Source organism: Pelodiscus sinensis, chromosome 3 (genome assembly GCF_052426305.1).
Source record: "Pelodiscus sinensis isolate ZL-2025 chromosome 3, ASM5242630v1, whole genome shotgun sequence".
Classification (NCBI taxonomy): domain Eukaryota; kingdom Metazoa; phylum Chordata; order Testudines; family Trionychidae; genus Pelodiscus; species Pelodiscus sinensis.
Window position 1 is genome coordinate 76,206,776 of NC_143054.1, and position 22,658 is coordinate 76,229,433.

A 22,658-nucleotide genomic window follows, 5' to 3' on the forward strand; every position below is an offset into this window, starting at 1 on the left:
TCTTGTGCAAAAGCATTTGCGCAAGAGGGCTTTTTTCCGAACGGGAGCAGCATAGCATTTCCGCAAGAAAACCGACAATCTTACATGAGATCGTCAGTGTTCTTGCGGAAATTCAAGCGGCCAGTGTAGACAGCTGGCAAGTTTTTCCGCAAAAGCAATTGCTTTTGCGGAAAAACTTGTCAGTCTAGATGCAGCCATTCTGTCTTCTGAGCTGAAGGAAGAACACAGGAGCATAGGGGGCCAGAGGAAGCAATTTAAGGACATGTTGAAGGCAAACATGAAAAAGTGCGGCATCGGTGTCAACATCTGAGAGAACTTCGCTCAGGACTATCTTCAGTGGAGAGCAGTAATCCTTGCGGGATGACACAATTTGAGAGGTCCCGCTGCAGTGCAGATGAGGAGAGGTGGAGAAAGAGAAAAGAGGGACAAAAGCTGCCCCACGTCCCTCCAATAGTCACCAGCACCTGCCCCTTCTGCGATAAGACCTGCAGCACCAGAATTCAGCTGGTCAGCCATCAATGGATCCATAAATAAGAGAGTGACAGGAAGACGTCCTATTTGTTATTGAGTGATCACCAAGAAGAATAATGTTTCTCTCCAGTGAAGGCTAGGAGATTGATGCTGCTAAAGCAGAACCTCATTTCTGCACTGAGCCTCAGAGAAATCAGAGGGGCATTGCATGGGAGCAGGGGGTTTCCCACAGGAAGCAGCTTGCAGGTTGAGGGATTCTTGACATGGCAAGTTACTGGACAGCAAGCTGGTGTACGCTAGTGTAGATTGATACCCTGATCCAGTAACTCCCTGTGTAAACAAGCTCTGTAGTTAGCTACAGAGAGAACACATGCATTCTGGGATTAATAGAAGAATTCTTACAAATCCAGTTTAATTTTTTAAACAATTTCTGGTAACAAAAATTTTTAAAAAGTGAAAATAAAAAGGTTCTTTTTTTAGATTACCCCCTTTTTGCCAATGGCAGGCCTATTTACCTTTTTTAGCGTTCTAGTTTATTTGTTAGTATCCCTAAGAGATGGTCCATATGATTTTATTTACCAACTGCTTTTTTTAGCACTATAGATCTATTTCTATTTTCTACCCATGTGCATCCAACAAGTCTCCTGGTACCATCTGGATGTTGCAGGAACCAAGGTGCCTGTTCATGAATCAGAGTGAAACTGTTTCACCACCGTGTACATATTTAAGTCTTTAGTCTCTTGATTTCCTAAGAAATGTCAGCAATATTTCAACTATCCAAAAATCAGAAATGGGCCAGTCATGTCTATCATAATAGCTCTGGAATGTGAGAGCAAGCAAAGCTCCAGAACACAGAGCAAGAGAGAAATCAGAGCAAGAATGGGAAAGAATGGCTTGTATTTCTTTTTTAAAACCACAGAAGAGTCAGGCACATGCTTCTCACCATTGCAACCAAATTGCTTTCATCATCTTCCCTTCCCACTTCCTTCCAGGGTAAGTTTAATGCCACATAGTGAATTTCTTATTCCCAATTGTGAGCAGTTACTAGCACAAGTAGTCTTATTGATTTCAGTGGACCGCTTGTGCAATTAATTGCTCACCAATAGGAGTGAGTGATTTCCAGTTGGGGGGTTAGATTGTAAATTCTTTCAATGAAAGGGTATCTTCTGTATATAATATCTGCACTGTGTATCTTCTCTATAACATATCTTCCCTATATTCTCTTTCAGGGTACCCTAGCACAATTTGGGGCATTCAGTAAAACAAGAATTAAGTTTGGAACTGGAACTGAAAAATAATAGGGGATTATATCAAAGCACATGCATCAGAGAATCACTAGACAGTGGGTTTAATGCATATTTGTACTGGAGAGTCCACTTTTATCACCACCTTACTTTCAGCTGACAATCTCTTCCCTAAACCAGCTTCCAACCAAGGGAATAAGCTGAATTTTTAACCCAGTTGTCCAAGAGTAGGAGTAGGGAATAAGAATGCTGAGAAATGTGAGAATGGCCAATTCACCAATTTCAGAGGTGTGAAAGGCAGCAAGTCTATGAAGTGGAATACAGAGGTGTAAATTACACAATTAGAAGACTGCTAGTTCAGTAAGAAAAGCAGGAGACAGCGTATAAAATAAACAAGTTCCTCCCCTGTGATACCATGATAGCCATGCAGCATTTCAGTGAAACCTACTGAGTGTCCTGCAGAAACTACAGGGGAAATCAACCTTTTCAATCCATTTATCCATTTTAAGGCATGAGGAAATGATAATTGTACAAAGACTTTGTCTGAAATATGAGTGTTTTATTAAATAAAGAATTACTGATGTTTACAATCTAATAAATGCAGACCTTTTTTTTTTTTTTTTTTTTGCCCTGAAATAATTGTGAAAGGCTTTGTATCGCTGGTAATGAGTGATCCTGAAGGACCTCTTCTCAAAGTGTGCTGCATTATTATTAGGTATGTGTGTTACATTAGTGCCTAGCAGTCCCAATCAAGGGTCACCACTGTGCTAGATGCTGTACAAATGTAGAAAAAAAAGGCCCCTACCTACAAGGAATTTACAGTATAACTATAAGGCAAGAGACAACAAAGGGCATAAGGAACCCACGAGACAAATGTATGTGGGTAGGTCTGCTAGCTATGATAGTGGTCTGCTAGCTACTGTCAAGTTTTGCATAAGTCTCATGGCCAGAAAGAGTTTTGAGGGAGATTTGTAAGGAGGATAATGTGGTAGCTATGAGGATATTTACATAGGACTCTTCCTAAGCATGAGGCACAGCATGGGAGAAATCATGAAGCTCCTAGTTGGAAACTATAACAAGTCAGGGCTATTGCTGATCACTGGTGACAGACATGCCAGTTCAGCATGGAACAAGGTAGATAGTTTACAGGTTGGACCTCCCTGGGGCACCTTCAGGACCTGACTGGTCCTGGAGAGGTTTTTTGCCAGATCAAGGGAGTCTGGCTGCCAGACTTCCTGTCTCCCTTCTCTCACCCCATAGCTCAACTTAGCCACAGACCAGCTCCCAGACCCCTGCAGGTTAGCTGAGCCATGCACTGGCTCTCGCCCCCCCTAGTCCAGCTGAGCCACATTCCGGGTCTTCCCGGCTTCCCTCCTTCCCTCTCTCCCCCACCAGAGCTCAGCTGGGCCGTGTGCCAGCCCCCTACATTTTGCCGAACTCCAGACTCCACCCCCACAGTGCACTTCGGACTCTCTGTTCTTGGAACATCCGTGATCCGTGTCAGACTAGAGAGTGGCAGTTTATAGAGGTGTAATGTATAGCAACTTCAGGCTTTGATCCTCCAACTGACACTGAACAGATGGATCTCCATGCCTGCATATAGTCCAAAAGGGATTCTTGTGATTCTAACCATCTATCAGCATTATATCAATTGTAGGATCAAAGTCTTATACTTCAAATTAAAAGCCATTTTTTTAGGTAAAAATAAATGTTTTATATGTTTATTTTAAAACAGAACCATTTTATAACAGTGCAGACCCTCCAAAACTGGAAGAGTGCCATTTATAACTGCAGCTCTCCCGCAACCATAGCACTGATTTCAATAATACAGCTTTAGGCAAGGCCAAGTTTTTTTCTGACTCCAAACAGATGAGCATTTGGAAAATAAATAGAACTCACCAAAAACTGACAATGTGATTTATAAATTTAGGGGACAGGGGAAAAGCATTCAGAAAAACAATATAAAGATTTTTCCAGTGGGTACACAGTTCAAATAGTGTCTGTGCCATATGGAACATTGATGATTTATAACTGGGGAACTTGGAGCCGGCTAAATGTGTAACTCTATTCCCAGAATATTTATTAAAAAGAAGAATACTTCCCCTGTGGAACAGCATTTGCTATGCTAATTATTCCTAGTTAGAAATGAAAAAAAGAATAATTTAAAGAGCCAATTTCTCCCCCTTTGCTTTAACAAGGCATCATCGTAGAACAGCTTATCCTTTTTTATTTATTTTATTTGCAGATCAGCCAGTGAATCTGGAAGGTTTCAAGAAACAGTAGAAAATCTAAGGTCATGGGCTGCCACTCACTGCTGCACCATGAAGTTGATGCTCTCAGTCAGTGGGGTGAAGTGAGATGACTTACTGATGTAAGAAAACCACTGTAGCACAAGCTGAGGAACTGCTCTTGTAGCAGCACTAGAGGCAGAGACACAGCACACTAAGAAAATATAACTCTAAAGATGAGGATGGGGCAAAACAATACTGGAAAATCCCAAAGGGATATAGTCTCTAAAATGCACATAATGCCCTCCTCCGATTTCCAAGGAGTGATGCGTGGTTCAGTTAGGCTATGTCTACACGGCAGACTTCTTACACAAGAAGCTTTTTGCAGAAGAGATCTTTTGCAAAAACTTCTTGTGCAAGAGAGCATCCACACTGCATGGATGCTCTCTTGAAAGAAAGCGCTGATAGCTATCCACAGAATGGTTACCAGGGCCCCTATGCTTTTTCCTGTTTTTGCGCAAAAAAACCCTGTTGCCCGTCCACAAACACCTTTTTGCACAAGAACTCTTACACAAAAAGGAGTTATTCCTTCTAGAAAGAGGAATAACTATTGCACAAAACCTCCTCTGTTCTTTCAATTTTTTTACTCAAAAACACACTTACGGTGTGGACATCCACAAGTTTTTGTGCAAAACCAGCAGATTTTGTACAAAAACTCTGTAATGTAGACATAGCTTTAGTGAATGAAACAAGCTTAAAGATCCAAAGAAAGTTGACATAGAAGTGAAAAATGGTTGTGGAAATACAAAAAGACAGACATAAGTCGAAGATGCTCTGATGGTTAACTCCAATTCCCTCAGCATCTGAGGAAAAAAGTGTAAGAGAGGTTCTTGCTTGAAGTCCTGTATGTCACCAAATAAAGATTGTAGGACCTGGGGGGCAGATAAGTTAGATAATAATTGGTCTATATTGAAACTGAAAATATCATGATGCTACCCTCTTTCTATTTATTCTAATAGGTATCTTGACCATTGTACTATCATACAAGGAGAAAGTCACTCGCTAATGTCAGACATTGTAGACTGAGACTGTCATAACAATGGGCTGGTGGTTGCTAATAACAATCATGCCATTTTCAGATTTCATCCAAAATGAAGTCCTGAACACCTTCAACACCACGCAGTTTCCATTATTTTGCTGAAGTGGTGTATTCACTGAGGCAATGCAAAGAGGCTGGCCAGAAGAACTGTATTACAGCTTTTGGTAACGACATTGTTACTAAGCTGATTCTCTTTTGCTACTATGTCCAATGATAATTATACCACAAAACTTCCTGAAATGGTTGCTAAAAGATGGAATTAAAAGAGATGGGTCCCAAGCAGCAATACTTATGTCCATATCAAATATTACTTATCATTTGGGAGTGTTTGGATCCAGATTCACACTAATAAAAAACATTGAGTATGTCTCTTTAAGAAGAATTCTTGCACTTCAGCAATAATATACAAAACACAAAGGCTGCGTCTAGACTGGCATGATTTTGCGGAAATACTTTTAATGGAAAAGTTTTTCTGTTAAAAGTATTTCCGCAAAAGAGAGTCTAGATTGGCAAGGATGCTTTTGCACAAAAAATACTTTTGTGTTCTTGCGCAAGAGGGCTTATCCCTGAGTGGGAGCATGAAAGTATTTGCGCAAGAAGCACTGATTTTGTACATTACAAAGTCAGTGCTCTTGCGCAAATTCAAGAGGCCAGTGTAGACAGCTGGCAAGTTTTTGCGCAAAAGCAGCCACTTTTGCGCAAAATCTTGCCAGTCTAGACGTACCCACAGCGTAATTGTTATTGCTTTAGGCCATATTCCTGAAAACAATTTTAATAGGTTATTCATCTGTGTAAGAGTTTGTAGAGTCAAAGTCTAACAGATAACTTACAATGGGATGAACACAGGAATAGCTGACACAAACCTTCACTTAAAACCATATCTACACTAGGACTTATGCCAGCAAAACTTATTAACTCAGGCGTGTGGAAAAGAACACCGTTCCCGTGCCCCTTCCCCCCCCCCCCCCCCCCCCCCCCACGTCATAGGCTTCTACAGCACTATGTCAGCAGGAGATGCCACTTGTTGAGCTGGTTTTATTATGTCAATCAATGGAAGAGCACAACACAGACACATAAGCGCTCTTACAGAGGCACAGCTGCATCTGTCCAGATATTCTGCTGTAACTCGTAAGTGTAGACAAGAACTAGATCGCAAATATGGTGATTTTTTTAGATTTAAAAAAAGATTTTTATATTTAAAGAGAGTCCAGAAATTTTTTTAAAAAAATGTATTTTATTTGTATTTTGTGTTTCTGATTCCAGCTGAGAACAAAAGGAGAATAGAAATATTAGGAGAAAGAGTTTCTAGCTAGATCCTCCATGGCCAAAATCAGGGAGTATCAATAATCTCGGGCCGGGGAGGGGGGGGGGCAGGGTTCAGATCATTTACAAAAATAAACAATGTTCAGGTAAACATTCAGGACCAAATTCTTTGCTGATATAACTCCACTACATCAGTAGCAAATGTGGCCCTCAGACTGTTGCATTTTTATCTGAAACAAGCCTTCATTTGAATTACAGTAAAGACCACAGTATAAAGGCCCAAAAGTGACCACAGTATAAAGGCCCAAAAGTGACAAGTTCCCCCAATGCTTAAAATAAAAACGCCACATTATGAATAATAAATCTGTACTTCAATTCTCAATTTTCTCCACTTTTGTTATCAAAAAGTTGATAGAGAAAAATAGGCTCCTAAATCATATCTTTAAAACATTAATACGCAGTCTTATATTTGAAATGAATGTTTCGGTTGACTCCTGTTCCTGAACGATTGATGTATGGCATATCATGTGCTGTTGAATGCCATCCAGTCTATAGTCATTTGATTGCCATGTTCTACCATCTCACAATGGATTCATCTTGGAGTAACATGACAGAATTTCTAAAAAGCCTGTTTATACCTGTTTGTGACCTGCTGACAAAGTAGGATCTTCACTGTCATGTTATAAATCTGTCTGTCATGTGTTTCCATTTACTATGTAAAGTACTGAACAGGAAGCAGTCAGTTGCTGAAAAATTCTTCTGTTTGTGCTCGAGTCAATTTTGTTTTCTGGGGACGCATAAATAAAAGTGAAATAGGACTGCAGGTGTTTTTAATTACTCTTACTATTAAACTATATTGTTACCCAGACAAAGAACTATTTAAAATAAATGTTGGCTGTAAGAATGCAGAAGAATTGAGGGGATTTTTTTCAAACATTTCTCTCTACAGTACAAACTCATTTCTTAGATCATACCACACAGCTGTGCAGTAAATGAATATGCTTATGGCTATAGTTATGATAAATTCTTTGAAGAAAATCCCTTCTGTAGAAACATCATCAAGTACCATATAAAACAGAACGTACATTCCATCCCATTAGTTTCAGATCTTGGTTCTTTAGTACTAGATGGTTTCAAGTTTACCTGGAAAACCTTTCATAAATATTTTTATTTTTAAAAGTAGTTTTGTCATTCTAAAGACTAGAGTACAGAGTAAATATTTATCAGGAAGTACATATGACTATCATTTATGGAAAATCATAAATTGTGTGTGTTTGTGTGTGTGCATGTGTATATATGAAGAAAGATTCTGCTCTTTAAAAAGATGACAACTTTTTTAAAGTCTTAGACTTAACATAAATTCCAATTTATGTATGCTTTCCTAAATGCAGGGGATGTAAAAGGTAAACAGTATTTAAGTAACAAGAAAAGAAAGTAAATCAAAAACACATTCAAATTACAACAAAGCTTGTGGTTGTGGCAAATTGCTTTAAATATAACTGTCCTTATGGTTACCAAATTTGTTTTCTTAATCCTTGTGTAAAACATTTATTGAAGTAATTTTTCTATACAAAGCATATTTTCTGCCCACTGAACACAAAAACACAGCAATGATATGGTACATTTACTACTCAACATGCATATGGTTTAATTCAAAAAGAGTGCATCTATTATTTATGTCAATAGAGACAGTACATTTTTAATGATTCTGAACAATTTTATTTTCAAATAATTATGTAGATTAGATTTTGAATAGAATTCATTTGTATGTAGGAAATATTCACCCTCATCATTGTTAAAATCAGATGACAGTCTGGTAATAGATCAGTAAAGTTCAGAGTCAATTGTTTTTTTAAAATAAACAAGTTTAGCAATGAACCACTCCATTTTCAAAGCAGTAATTGGGGATTCAGCCACACATCTTTTATTTATGTCAATTGGAATCATACAACTAAGACACCTCTCCCACAGCTTTGAAAACACAGAGGCAAGCATGTTTAATATAAACATCTGAAGCTTATTAAAGAATAAGTGACTGCAGATTAATTTACCAAAATGACTACATGAATGAACAAGCATCCTATTCTTTGTATTCTTACAATGCCCTTAGCCATCTAACGTAATAAGCCAGACTGGAGCAGTGAAAGTCCTAAATTCTCTGTTTATATTGGAACTGAAAAGCTTCTAGGAAATTGAAATTAAAATCCTCAGATCAGGTACTTATTTTCTAGCTGTTTCATACAGTACTTCAAACCTTTTTGTTTTCTTTTACTCCATGGCATAGATTTATAGCACTGGCCATCTGTTCATCTTTTAACGTAACATACACATGCAGCTTTTATATTTTCATATTAAAAATAGCCTCTTCTATTACTGCTATCATTTAAAAACAGGTTTTTATTTTCAAAGGTAAACGTTTGGAAGCAACCTATACACAGCATGTTCCAAAACACATCTAAGTGCTAATAGTAAAACAAAAAGTCATTCAGGAGTAGGGTAGAATAGCATGTGATTATTAAGGATAGGACCAGGAATCATCAGGAATCTCTAGTACAACATTTTAGGTACATTGCATGCAGAGTAGGAGAAAGTCAAAAGCTACCACCTTAAAGAAAAAGACCAGGTAACATACTAAAAGCTATCATGTTCTCCTTTTCCCACCTCATAGGAGACTTGAAACAAAGAAGCATATAGGGCCTACTTCACTTTTCATAGTTCAGCAGAAATCCACAGGGCAGAAACATTGGCTCTGCTTCATGGTTTTGCAAAGGTTTTGCTGTTAAAGATTTGCCTGTCAAAAATGCTCTTTGTCCATTGTCCTTTACTAAGAGCTACGAGTTCTGGATTTTTTTTTCCCTTACCAATAACTATAAGCAGACATGCACTTTCAGCTATAATTGTATATGTTATCTGTCATTATTTTTAAGCATTTCAGCTCAGTCAGCCATTGACAACTGCCTCCTGTTCCCACAAGGAATTCCACATTAACAGTTCAGTAAGCTTACCACATGTTTTACTTATTTTAAAAGGGAAAAAAAGTTGAAACACTGAGTATTTAATTAGGGTGACCATATTTCACTATACTGAATTCAGGGCAGCTGGTAAAATTACTCGTATTCAACTGAGTTCAATGGCAATAAATCAGAACTATACAATACAAATGTTTAAATTATCATCATGTTGACTGAAACCCTACTATAAAGAAATACTGTAAGATTATTTTTTATTTGGCTTCTTATCTTTCAGGCTTTAGGGTTCACTCAGGGAAAAATTATACATCCACGTTCCTGTACACCTCTCACATAAGGAGTGTGAAAAACCGACTTGATCTTCCCTGCACCACTGTCCCTGCCAGGCTGGGTCCCTGGGATGGACATGCCTTGCCTGGTTCCTGGCACCGCATCCAAAGCAATAAATGGGAGTGGCGGGGGGAGCACATGAAGGTTCACAAACCTCCCTCCCTAGATTTCTGTCAAGGTTCACAGCAGAACGTGGCCAGCAGTAGCCTTTTGGCACTGTGTGGGAGGAAAGGGACAGGAGCTGCTTCTAGCTGTTGGTGGGAGGGTGAGAAGGAATGACCTGGCCCATATCTTTGTAGAGCTCATCTCATCCCCACCCTTCCCCTGTGGCTCGAAGCAGCTTGTATTTCCTTCCCACAGAGTGTCAAAAGGCAACTAACACTTCCAGGCTGCTGCTGGCCACTGACATAATTCAGCTCCCTCCCATCTCCCTGCTACAATGCAGGCAGGAAGGGGTTAAGCCCTAAGGATGAATTGTGCACCAAGACTCAGAATACCTGACTGCAGTACTTCAGTGAACGCAGCCAGAGGGGTGGCTCAGGAGTGCAGGATGCTTAGGGGATGGTGCAGACCTATGCACCTATGGGGGCAGCAGCCAAGGGCAGTACAGGGGAGGATTCAAAGGGAGTGATAAGTAGGGTTGCCAGATGGTTTCAACAAAAATACCGGACATACTTGATATTACATCACAATCTACATTACATCTTATATAGAAAATACCGGACATTTATATTTTCTCAATTTGTTTCCCAAACAGAAAGCTCAAACACTGGACAGTCCGGTTCAAAACTGGACACCTGGCAACCCTAGTGATAAGCCCTGCCCAGAAGTTACTGTGGTGATTGTGGTGCCTGCAAGTTCAGGAGGGAGCAAGTTGTACATTAAATCTCACACACACACACTCTAAAGCTTAGCTGAGAGGCAGAAAGGCTTTCCTCATGCTAGTGCTGTGCACATGCAAGGGCTCAGCTCCTCCTGGCCAGCACCTCAAGTCGGAGGGTCATGGGTTTTCCCAGCATGCCACAATAGCCTGAAGCAGTGGGAGGAGGATGGAGCCTGCTGACCAGATTGTTAGGGAGCTGAGTATTCCAACCGGGGGCTGGATCTCTGTGCAGCACTGGGAATGGGATGTTCTCTGCCAGGGGAAGGATGTAAAGGAAAAGCAGAGCCAGGAGGGATGAAGAGGCACAGCAGGAAGAAAACAGCAAGAGAGGAAGTATATAAGGGTACGTCTAGACTACAGGCTTTTGTCGACAGAAGTTTTGTCGACAGATACTGTCGACAAACCTTCTGTCAAAAAAGAGTATCTAGACTACAGCCAGTTCTGTTGACAAAGCAAGTCGCTTTGTCAACATGAGAGTGCAGAGGCAAAGGACAGTGTAGATGCAATAATGCCGTCTGTCGACAGAACTCTGTCAACAAAAGGCATCATTCCTCATAGAATGAGGTTTACAGCAGTTGACAAAACTGCTGAGTTCTGTCGACGTTATGTCGACAGAACTCAGCGGCAGTGTAGATGCAGGTAGGTTACGTCTACACTGGCATGATTTTCCGGATATACTTTTAACGGAAAAGTTTTCTGTTAAAAGCATTTTCGGAAAAGCACGTCTAGACACTTTTCCGCAAAAGCACTTTTTGTGAAAAAGCGTCCGTGGCCAATCTAGACGCGCTTTTCCGCAAAAAAGCCCCGATCGCCATTTTCGTGATTGGGGCTTTTTTGCAGAAAACAAATCTCTGCTGTCTACACTGGCCCTTTTGCGCAAAAGTTTTTCAGAAAAAGACTTTTGCCTGAACGGGAGCAGCATAGTATTTCCGCAAAAGCACTGACAATCTTACATGAGATTGTCAGTGCTTTTGCAGAAATTCAAGCGGCCAGTATAGACAGCTGGCAAGTTTTTCCGCAAAAGCAGAGGATTTTGCGGAAAAACTTGCCAGTCTAGACACAGTCATATAGTTTTGTCAACAAAAGTCCACTTTTGTCGACAAAACCCTGTAGTCTAGACATACCCTAAAGGGCCAATGGGTGGCCAGCAGAGGTGACACATAACCAGTTACTGCCTGGAGCTTGCCTGCATTCATCAGCCACTGCAGCTTGCAGTGCACAGCAAATGCTGACCAGAAATGGGACTGAGGAGGGCATCAGCCCTTTTTCATCAGTGAATGGATCCTGCCACACTCTCTGCTGGTGGTCGAGCAGCTGGCGACAAGGGATCCAGCTAGCAGCAGGACCACTGCTAGGGTATGTCTACACTACCACCCTAGTTCGAACTAGGGTGGTTAATGTAGTCAATCGAAGTTGCAAATGAAGCCTGGAATTTAAATATCCCGGGCTTCATTTGCATCTTGCCGGGCGCCGCCATTTTTAAATCCCCAGTAGTTCGGACTCTGCCCGCAGCAACACGCGGCATGGAGTAGGTAGTTCGAGCTGGGGTGGTAGTGTAGAAATACCCCTACTGACTGGAGGGGAGAACAGAAAAATGTGCCCATTTTTAAGAAAAGACATTGAACAGAAATAGATGCAAGACTGATCCCTGTGGGACCTCATTCAATATGCCCTTTTAGATTGACTGTGAACCACTGATACCTACTCTCAGGGTACAATTTCCCAAACAATTATGCACCCACCTTGCAGTAGTTCCATCAAAACTATATTTATTCCTTATTCCATATCAAAACAAGGTGTAAGAACCTGCAGGGACCATCACAATCCTGTGCTGCTGATACCTCCACATCACCAGTAGAGGCTTAGGGTGGGCTGCCACGGGAGGACCCTATGAAGCTGGGGTCACCAGAAAGTACCGCCCAGTAGGAGATGGGTACCATCCCCTTGCAGGCTACTTATTGATTTTTACCTGTACTTAAACCAGGATGCCATGAAGGGGGGTTGACTGAGCAACAACAAACTGCCTACCTGCCTCAGCTCCAGACCCAGCTTGTGATAAATGCTAGACTATGAGCCTGACCATACATGGACATCAGGACTTATAAGTAACAAGTTACTAGAGTCCATTTGCTAGAAAATCTAGTCACAAACACACAAGTGAGACAAGCTTGATTCCCCTGTGAGAAGTTTTGGAGATGTGGGAAGAACAACACAGATCTTAAAAACAGCTATAGAGAGAAAACAGAAAAGTAGAAAAAGACATTCTTTAGGTCATGGATCTGCCTCAGAATGAGGCGTGTGGCACTGAAAGTATGAAATGAAAAAGAATCAAAGAAACACCCAATATATGAGGAATATAATTAAACTCTGTATTTTACTTCCTACAATTCATCTTCATCCCAACCCCTGCAATACTACCTCATAAACCCATAAGGACATGGTAGGTGACTGGAGGGAGCAGGAATGTCATTCAGTTTATAGGTCAGTCCCAGGGCCACCCACTGCCCCTAGAGTCTGATCTGCACATATCTATTTGGAAAGAAGACAGCAAAAACATTAAACAGAAAAGCGGGGCTCATTGCCACAGTTGTATACACACAAGCAACCATTAAAGTTAAGATACTTTAGAATGAGTTTAGGTTAAGACTAACAAGAGATAAAATAAATGAGAAGGAATTACTAGCCAGAGTTGTTACACAGACTTTTTTGGGCCCTAGCTTGGTCTATGCTGCCATATAAGACCTTGTGCCTCTCTCAGCACTTCATTCAGTATCTTGGATAGCATTGGGAGTGTGATGGCATGAGTACACAAGAGCATATCCTTTGTCCAAATAGAACTATGTCTTGAACCAAACTATCATGTCTATAGTATCAGTCCAAAGGAAGGGCAATTCTCCTGTCTCTCTTGTAAAATAGATGTATCTAAAGATGTAGGCACACTTTAATAAACAAAGACTATGGACATGATATGATGCTCTTATTAGGATGATTTTAGAAGATGCAGAAAACCAAAGACATTCCAAGTCACAGAACAGCAAAGTGATGAGATTTATTTCTATTAATATTGTTGCTTTCTTCACCCAGCTCGAGCTCTACCAATAAATTAAAAGCTTCTTTCTTTTTACTCATCTCAAGCGTATTTGTAATGACATTTGTGTTGCTTAGGTGTTTGCATAATATGTGCTTTGCAATAACCACTTTCTCCCACTAAAATACAAATTACATTATTTGTGTAGTTGCTAGTGGTTTTGCTTTCAGAATTTCTTTGGGGAACAAATTGCAGCTTTTTATAATATTTTTTTCTCTCTTGCAGCAAACTTCCTGAGAACCACTGTATATTTTCAGATATCCTTCTATAGTTCACCTGTTTTAAATGCAAATTAAAGATGTTAGTAACTAAGTCTCATGTCTTTGGGGTTTATACCGTGGCTCATGGTACCACATTAGATCCATTTATAAGCCAACCTTTTTTTGGGAAAAAAAATCCTGCTATGAAGAGCAAGGGTTGTCTTATAAATGGATCAGCATAAACTCCAATTTTTCCACGGGGGAAGGGGGAAAGAGGGGTCAGCAAATTTCAATTTCCAGGCAGCAGGGCAAACCGCTGGTGCACTGGGACTTTTTATCCATGTGGAGCATCTGCAGGCTTGGAGCCTGTCAGCTCCTAGTCACTGCTGTTGACCATTCTGGGTCAAGAGAAGCAGTGGGAAGCAGCAGCCAGCACATCTCTTGGCCCATGCTGCTTCCTCAGCTCCTTTCTCCTTCGTCCCCTGCCTATCCATGGAGGATATGCTAAGGATGCTTTCATGACCAAAGGCAGCTCCTGCCCCAACACTCCCAGCAATTAGGGTGGTATCTAAGTGAAAACTGGTGTTTATTGTAGCAGGATCTTGATACATCGAGCACAGTCCTTGTAATGTTTCCTAAAGTCTGAATCAGGAAGATGTTTGACACCCATATTTCGTACCAGCTGGATCCCTTGTATTATTTTTACATTCAGTTTCAGATACGGTAAGCACTGGATAAAAAAATTAATGCTGAAAACAAACTTAAATGTAATCAGATTAGTACTTTGTTATAATCAATTAATATGAAATCTTTTCATATGAAAAGCTAATCTCTTAGCACAGCACTAAGGGCCTCTCACCCAAAAAATAAGAAAGGGATACTCCAGACTCTAGGGCACGTCTACACAGCAGCATTATTTCAGCATAATTGATGTTATTTCAAAATAACATAGTGCGCATCTGTACTGCAAACTGGCGGCTTGTCAATACAGGCAAACTAGGTGGTCACCTAGGGTGCCAAGATAAATGGCCACTGAGGGCTTTGAAGGCGAGGGCACCGATCGCACGTTTTGTCTAGGACGCCAGATGCCAGCAGCTTGTCTAGGGCCGCTCCTGACACTGCGAAACATTATTTCGAAATAATGTCAAGATGGGGGACTTTTTACACTGACTCATGGTAACTCTCATTTCACATGGAGTAAGGGAAGTTGAAGGAAGAAAGTTCTTCCTTCGACTTCCTGATATGTAGACAGCACCAAAAGCTGAATTAAGCTAATTTGACTACAGCTATGCAATTGACGTAATTGAAATTGCATATCTTAATTTGAATTTTGACCTGCTGTGTAGATATACCTTAAATGAGCAGCTTTTTTGTTAGCAGGAAAGTAAGCATAATCATTTTTATTACGCACATTGTGTAAAGTAACCCAAAACAATAAAATGTCTTATTTTCTGTTCCACAGAAACAACATGAATCAGAGGGAAACAAAACTATCAGTAGGCCAAGTTTAGTGGAGACATTCTTCCATAGTCTGGGTTTGCTGATGTCCAACATGGACAGTTGTGTTCAGACCACTAGCCCAACTCATCTTCCTTGTGAGGAAAAAAGAAATTTTCTGAAAAGCAGGAAACGTTTGGTGGAAAGAGGAACTAAAAAGAAGGTAAGTGGTAGCACAACATGTTAAACACAATCCACGTCAGTCTTTGAAACTGCTAATTCTAGGTTGCAGCTCAAAAGGATCTCAGGAAACAGAAATATCTCAGCTGCTCCTAGACAGTGCCATTTTCCCTAGAACTAAACCAAAAAGATCATGTCAATGATGATTCTGCCTTTGACACCAAAGGAACTGCTGAGGAAATTAAACACTAAAATACCTGCTATTCGCAACAAAAGTAACCACGAGACTTTTTAAACTGAACTAAAGAAAGACAGGCTTTGAGAGAGAACACAGATAGAGCCATAACAGAACAATTCACTCAAGGGAACAAAACCACCTCATAGTCAACAGAGAGTCAAAAATAGAAAGATAAGTATCTGATTTTGATCAGGAAGTATACAACTCAAGAGGCAACAGTTACATAAAGCAATCTGACAGGTACAAAAAACCACTGAAAATAACAAGGAAGAAGTTAAAAACTGCCTACCAAACAAGGATATTCTAACTTTGTTTGGCTGAGCTCTGTATTGACAGCCTATAGGGCTGTCCCTAATTTACATGCAATAGAGCACAGTTCAGCCACCCTTGTCTCTTTTTTATTAAATAGCTTTATGGATTTAAATGTGGTGTCACTGAAATACTGATGGGTAGAATTCAATCTGGGACCTATGGAGCTTAGTGCATGAGCCTCTACAGTATGAGCTAAAAGCCAAGTGCCTGTCAGCTAAGGCTGCAGAGCAGATTTATTCTCTCTGTAAGTGATCTCCGTACCGCTAGATGAGATGGTACACTACACCCAGAAGAGCAGCACAAAAATCTCCTTTTATATTCAAAATCTTAGGTTAGTTCTCATAGGAATCAGATACACATTACTTCACCCAGAAGAAGCACTAAAGCAATTTTGGGCAGTAGGCAAAACCCAACTACAGAGACAGGAGCCAACAGTTTGGATCAGGGGAATTTGAAAGCTCTAAGTTCTTAAGTATTCAATCTTTATATGTAATTACTTCTTGAAAGCTGGAGTCAGAGGTGCAACTAACTTACCTTCATCTTCTCAAATTCTTAGCAAGATTTATTCATAAAAAAAGATACCAAAATTGGAGTTACTCAAATAAGTTAAAATTATTAAAAACTCAAAACTCTTCTTTATTTGATTCAGCCCTCTACAATAAATAAACTTTCACTTATTTGGTTTCAGTGGATGCTCTTGACTGTTCTTTCTTTAAGGAATGTAATGGAAGGTCATACATTTGGTTTCTTATTACATCTTCCAAAACAGATAGCTTAATACCTAACTCCTATTTCAATTACCTCCAACTGAAATAGGGCATTTAAAACATTCTCTGTACTGGACTCTGAAATGCAATTCACCTATAGCTGTTGATCTCTACAAGACTTAGGAGGACAAACATAGTCTAATTAAAAGACACAAAGGGTTTTAAATTGAAAGGCTTTGAAAAAAAAGATGAAGGAAAATCTTGTCCGTAGGATTAGAACATTTGAACTGTGACAAAATAAGGAATGGAATTCACAAACATTCTGTATATTATTTTCATTTTGTATATGATTACACACAAACAAGTATATTAAAAGAAAGTTACTGTGAACATTCTGAGCATGTGATTAACTTAAGTGTCAAGGTTGGGATGACGACTACGGAGTGGAAAAGTCAGAAGAGTGAATGACTTGAATAACTGTGTCTAGTGTCAGGGCTCAGCATTGGTAGATACTATTCCCACACAAAGTAACTTGGAATTCCCTAGATGGAGTCACCAGGAACCAGACTGATCGTATGTCTACACTACAAAATGATATCAACTTAACTCATGTCAACATTCACTTTTACAATGTCCAACACAACGTGCCTGGAACACTTATGCAATTTAACTGAGAGTATGAGGCAAGATGGAAAAGCTTCAGAAAGCCAGCAACAGTCAGTATAAGCAATGCAATGTCTACAGAGACACTTCAGTCACCTAACTACATCAACTTAGGGACTATGCCTCTCATGGAGGAGAAAGTTATTAATTCAATGTAGCTTGCAAATTATATTGGTTGTAAAAGCGGCGAGGAGTCCTGTGGCACCTTATAGACTAACCGAAGTGCTGGAGCATAAGCTTTTGTGGGCAAAGACCAAGTTTGTCAGATGCATGTCTGCTGAAAAAGGTGATAACAAAACATTTTATCAAAACAAGTTCCAACTGGCAAGTTTACGCCAGCTGGAGAGCCATTTAAGGACATTAAAGGAACAACCTTAACAACATGTCCATGAAGAGCATGTCCATGAAGTGATGCACACACCAACAGCAAAAGTAAGTATTGATTCTGACAAATATATTAAGCATCTGGAACTAGACATCATATCACACATTACAAAAACATGAAAACTGTAATTCTAAAGTTAAAACCTAGGAAAGGTACAGATGAAGACCAAGTCACCAGGGATACATTGAAAACTTAGACTGAGGAGACCACTGAAAAAATTTTCACCTAAAATAAATAGTACTTTCTAATAAAAAAAGAAAATCACAGGAAGTATATACTGTAGCTTAAATATTTAGATTGCCTTGAAATTAAATTGTGTCAGAGTTGAGCCACTCACCAAAAGGCTGCACTTCGGCCTATTGAGTAGGATTTTTGTTTTAACATTTTGTTTAGCAACATTCAGGAAATTGATGCCTTAATGAAACCTTTGAAAAACAAAATCTCTTCAGACCTTCCTCATATGCAATCTTGAAAACACTATGTTATGTAATGCTTTGGTTCTAAGGGATGAAATATGAGCTGCATTCTAGAAGGAGAGCGATCAGTTCTGTCTCTCTCATTGCTACAAACACATGAATTGTTGCGACTGATGGGCACTATGGTGAACAAACGGAAAGCATCACCTGCAGTGGAAATACATCATACATAGAAGTGACACATACACACAAAAGGGCTATAAATCAGAAAACGAATTAGCTACAAAAATAGGAAGCTTCCCTCCTATTTACATCAATCATCACAAGAGCTGGAGCAAGCATCAGACTAGCAACATTTGCTTCTGGCTCAGCAAACCTGCAGATCCTCTGGTGGTACTCTTTTACCAGCCAACATGCAAACAGGGGGATGAACCCTATGAGACAATTTATGTTCCCATATTTAACCATGTGCAGAAGTCTTTGTAGATTAGACATTAGGACACTAGAAATTACCACATCCCACTTACTTGATGTAAGTACCTTGTTGGCTTTTTAATCACCTGAGTTTCCAAACTGTTTATTTTTCAGTCTTTCTTCTTTGATATACACATAGACACATGCATACTATGATGCAGAGAGAGAGAGAGAGAGAGAGAGAGAGAGAGAGAAGGTTGATGAGGTAATATTTTTATCTGACCAACTTAAGATGGTGAGAGTCAATCTTTCGAGCCTACACAGTGCACTTCCTTAGCCATCTTTGATCTTTGGCTCATCTATCTATATAGAGAATTTGTATGTCCTGATTATCACAGGTGTAGATTAATGGATTCCAAAGCCAAAAGCTACAATTACAATCATCTTCTCCAGAGGTGGAGAACCTTTTTTGGGCTGGGGGCTGCTAACCCACAGAAAAATCAGTTGGGGGTGCACAGAAGTGAGATGGCAAAAAAACCAACAACAACCACAAAGCCTCACTAAGGTGGCCCCTGATTGAGAAGGAGAAAGACATTCCACACATTCCCCTCATGCACCAGAGCCTGTGGGAGCCCAGACCAATAGATTTTGTGTGCTCCAGCCCTGCTGGGAAGCAGCAAAGGTCTGGAGCACCAGCAGAGACTCCCCAATGCTGGGGGGGGGGAGCCCTGAGCCTTGGGGGCTGGATCCAGGCAAGCCAAGGTCCACATCAGGTTGTCAGGTCTTAGGTTCCTCACCCCAATCTTGTTTGACTTTCTGTATAACACTGGCCATAGAACTTCTCTGAAGATGCCCTTTGACCTACAGTATATATTTTTAAAAATAATCCAATCTTTATTTTTAAAAAATCCCTGTCTGAACTTGTCTAACTTCAACTTCCAGCTATCAGATCTGTTGTGCTGAAGTGATGTTGATTAAGCAAAGTCAGGAAAGTAAGTAGAATATTTCCTATTGGAATGTATTTTCTAAGGGTCAACTTATCCCAAATTCTCAGTTACTGAGGGACAATCTTCATTCACTACTGTATTTATTTTCTCAAATTAACTCTAAATGTAACCTTTTCATAAGTGAAATAGCAGAACATTTGGATGCTAATAAGTAAACTGTATCATTAAATTAATTAATATAAATTTGAGTTATAGCTGATTATGTACTATATGTATTGTATGACTTCTGAGCCAACCTTTGTACTTTTTGCTCAATGTAATCACTATACCCAGATGTACAGACACATGTTTATTAACCAGAGTATTTGAATTATATAATTTTAACATTCAATTTAATAAAAAAATCTTAAAATTTTAATGCAAAGGTAATGAAATATTGACATCCTTCTGTATGATTAAAGGGCAACTGAATTGTAGTTGCAACACCTAACTGAGGAGCCTATGATGTATCACACTCTGCATTGATACAAGCACTACAACATAAGAAGCCAAGTATTCATGTGCACAAGCAATGTACTAACTGAGCAGTTGTACAGTGACATAACATGAGTTGACATAAGTTTGTAGTCTAGACTAGGCCTAAATCTTCCTTCACTAGACCTTTCTGTTAGTCTTCTCTGCTAGTTGCAGCTATATTTCTGTTTTCTTTATCTGCAGCTATCATTCACTGATGGAGTGTTCACTGAAGCCACCTACTGTTCATTTTAAGATCAAACACCCAAAGCCATATCATTAAAGTTTGCCAGGCTTTCCAAATCAGATCTTATATGCTGTTAAGATTTCCCAAAAATCTTAAACAGGGTGTGTCTAAACTACACCCCTCTGCCGACAGAGGGATGTAGATAAGGTACATCGCTATTGCAAATGAAGCAGGGATTTAATTATCCCACACTTCATTTGAATAGAAATGGCTGCCTCTTTTTGCCAACGCGGCACTTTGCCGGCAAAAAGCGGTAGTCTAAACGGGGATCAGTAGACAAGGAAAGCCTTTTCTGACTGATCCTGTAAACTTTTCAAACTGGATGCCTAAAGTTACATGTAAAACATAAACAAAAATGAATGCTAAGATCTTACATTGATTACTGATGATATCACAGTGCTTGGACTCCCTATACCCCATCACCACCATCACTGTGTTCCCTAGTCACTAATTTTCAGACACTCCCTACATTTTCTGGGTTGGGTTATTGTAGTAGACAGACTTGTAATGTTTGAGGTCTGTTCCAGTCAGACCCCGAGGCTCTCTCTGCTGTGCAAAATAGGTATGTGCTGTAAGTTTATGCTTTAAAGAATTCTAAAATGTTTATTTTTAAAATATAAAATGGTTCAAAGCTTAAGAAAATGCGATTACAGAAATTAAGTTTCCGTTTGTTTTATTTTGTGCAATACTTTGTACGTAAAGGAACGGAAAAGTTCAAACCATGAGGCTCACTCTTATTAGTTTCCCTCAGCTCTTCTTTACAGGTATTTGTGCTGAGCTAATAAAGATTCCTGTGACTTCAAAGAACAGAATCTGAGTTTCAAGAGTACTACTTTTTGGTAAGCCAGCCCCAAAAGGTTGAGAGCTGCTGGTCCTTGAAGTTGTAGGAAACAGTAGATCAACTACATGACATAGCATCATACAGTATGATGTAGTTGCCAAGTAAAAGTAAAGGGTTCAAGACTTAGACTGTCGGAAAATTAAAGCTATATAAAGCATTCTGTAACAGCCCCCCTTCAGTGCGAAGAAATATTTCATACCCCACTGTCAATTTAAAAAGAAATTGGTGTTTTGAGAGCTCTCTCTTTACATTTTAGGATTTTTTCCTACGCTTCCTTGCAGGCTGGGCCTAGTAGTACTCACTTTGAAGACAGATAGTCTTTATTAAGATTGTAGTGAATAATGCCTCTCTGTTTTAGAGAGCAACCTGTTTTTTCTCACTGTGAGTTGGAGCAGCCTGATTTGTGCCTTGAATTCATGTCAAACCAGTGTTTGCAACACATGAAGCTGATTCCACTCTGAAATTGATACACTCAGAGCTAAATGTTACTCCCTTTAGCCTGCACTGGGCCATAAAAGGATAACATTAGGGCAACACCAAAGACAGATATCCAAGCTAGTTCAATCACAGATGAAGCTTTGCTGAAGAGACTGGGCATTGTTACTAGCTGGGAAAAGAAAAAAAAAAAAAAAAACAACACTGAGTAGAAAGAGGAGCACAAAGAAAAACTGCAGAACGTCTTGCAACAGGCGTTTTTTGGTGGTGAGTGACATTCAATAAGGATGAATGTGCTCCACTTAGGAAGAAGCAATCATCACACATACAAAGGGAAATAACTGCTTAAGAAGGAGTACTGCCAAAAGGAATATGGGAATGATAGTGGATCACAAGCTAAATATGAGTTGACAGTGTGACACTTGCAAAAAAAGCAATCATCATTCTGGGATGTATTAACAGGAATATCAAAAGCAAGACATGAGAAGTAATTCTTCCATTCTACTCTATGCTGATTAGGCCTCAGCTGGAGTCCTGTGTCCTGTTCTGGGTGTCACATTTTGGGAAAGTTGTGAATAAATTGGAGAGAGTCCAGAGAAGACAAAAATTATTAAAAGTCTAGAAAACATGATCTGTGAGAGAAGATTAAAAGAACTGGGTTTGTTTAATCTAAAAGGTTGTTACAAGGAGGAGGAAGAAAAGTTGTTCTCCTTACCCTCAGATGATAAGACAAATGGGCTTAAATTGCAGCATGTAAGGTATAGGTTAGATATTAGGAAAAACATTCCTTACTAACATTAGGAACTAACATTACTTACTAACATTCAGTATGATTTCAGAGTGTTAAGCACTAAAATTAATTGCCTAGGGATGTAGTAGAATAGGTTAGACAAACATCTGCCAGGGATGGTCTATTACTTAGTTTTGCTTTAAAAATAGACGACTGGACTTCAATACCTATTGAGGTCCATCCAGTCTTACGATTCTATGAGGCAGGAACTGACAAGTTACCAGTACCAATATGAAAAAAAAATCTTGACGTGGAACCAGCCTGATGGATGAGAATTGAACTGGAGACAAGACTAGCAAAAGAAAAATATCTAAAAGTGGAGATTACTGCTATCTGAGGATATATCTAAATGACATCC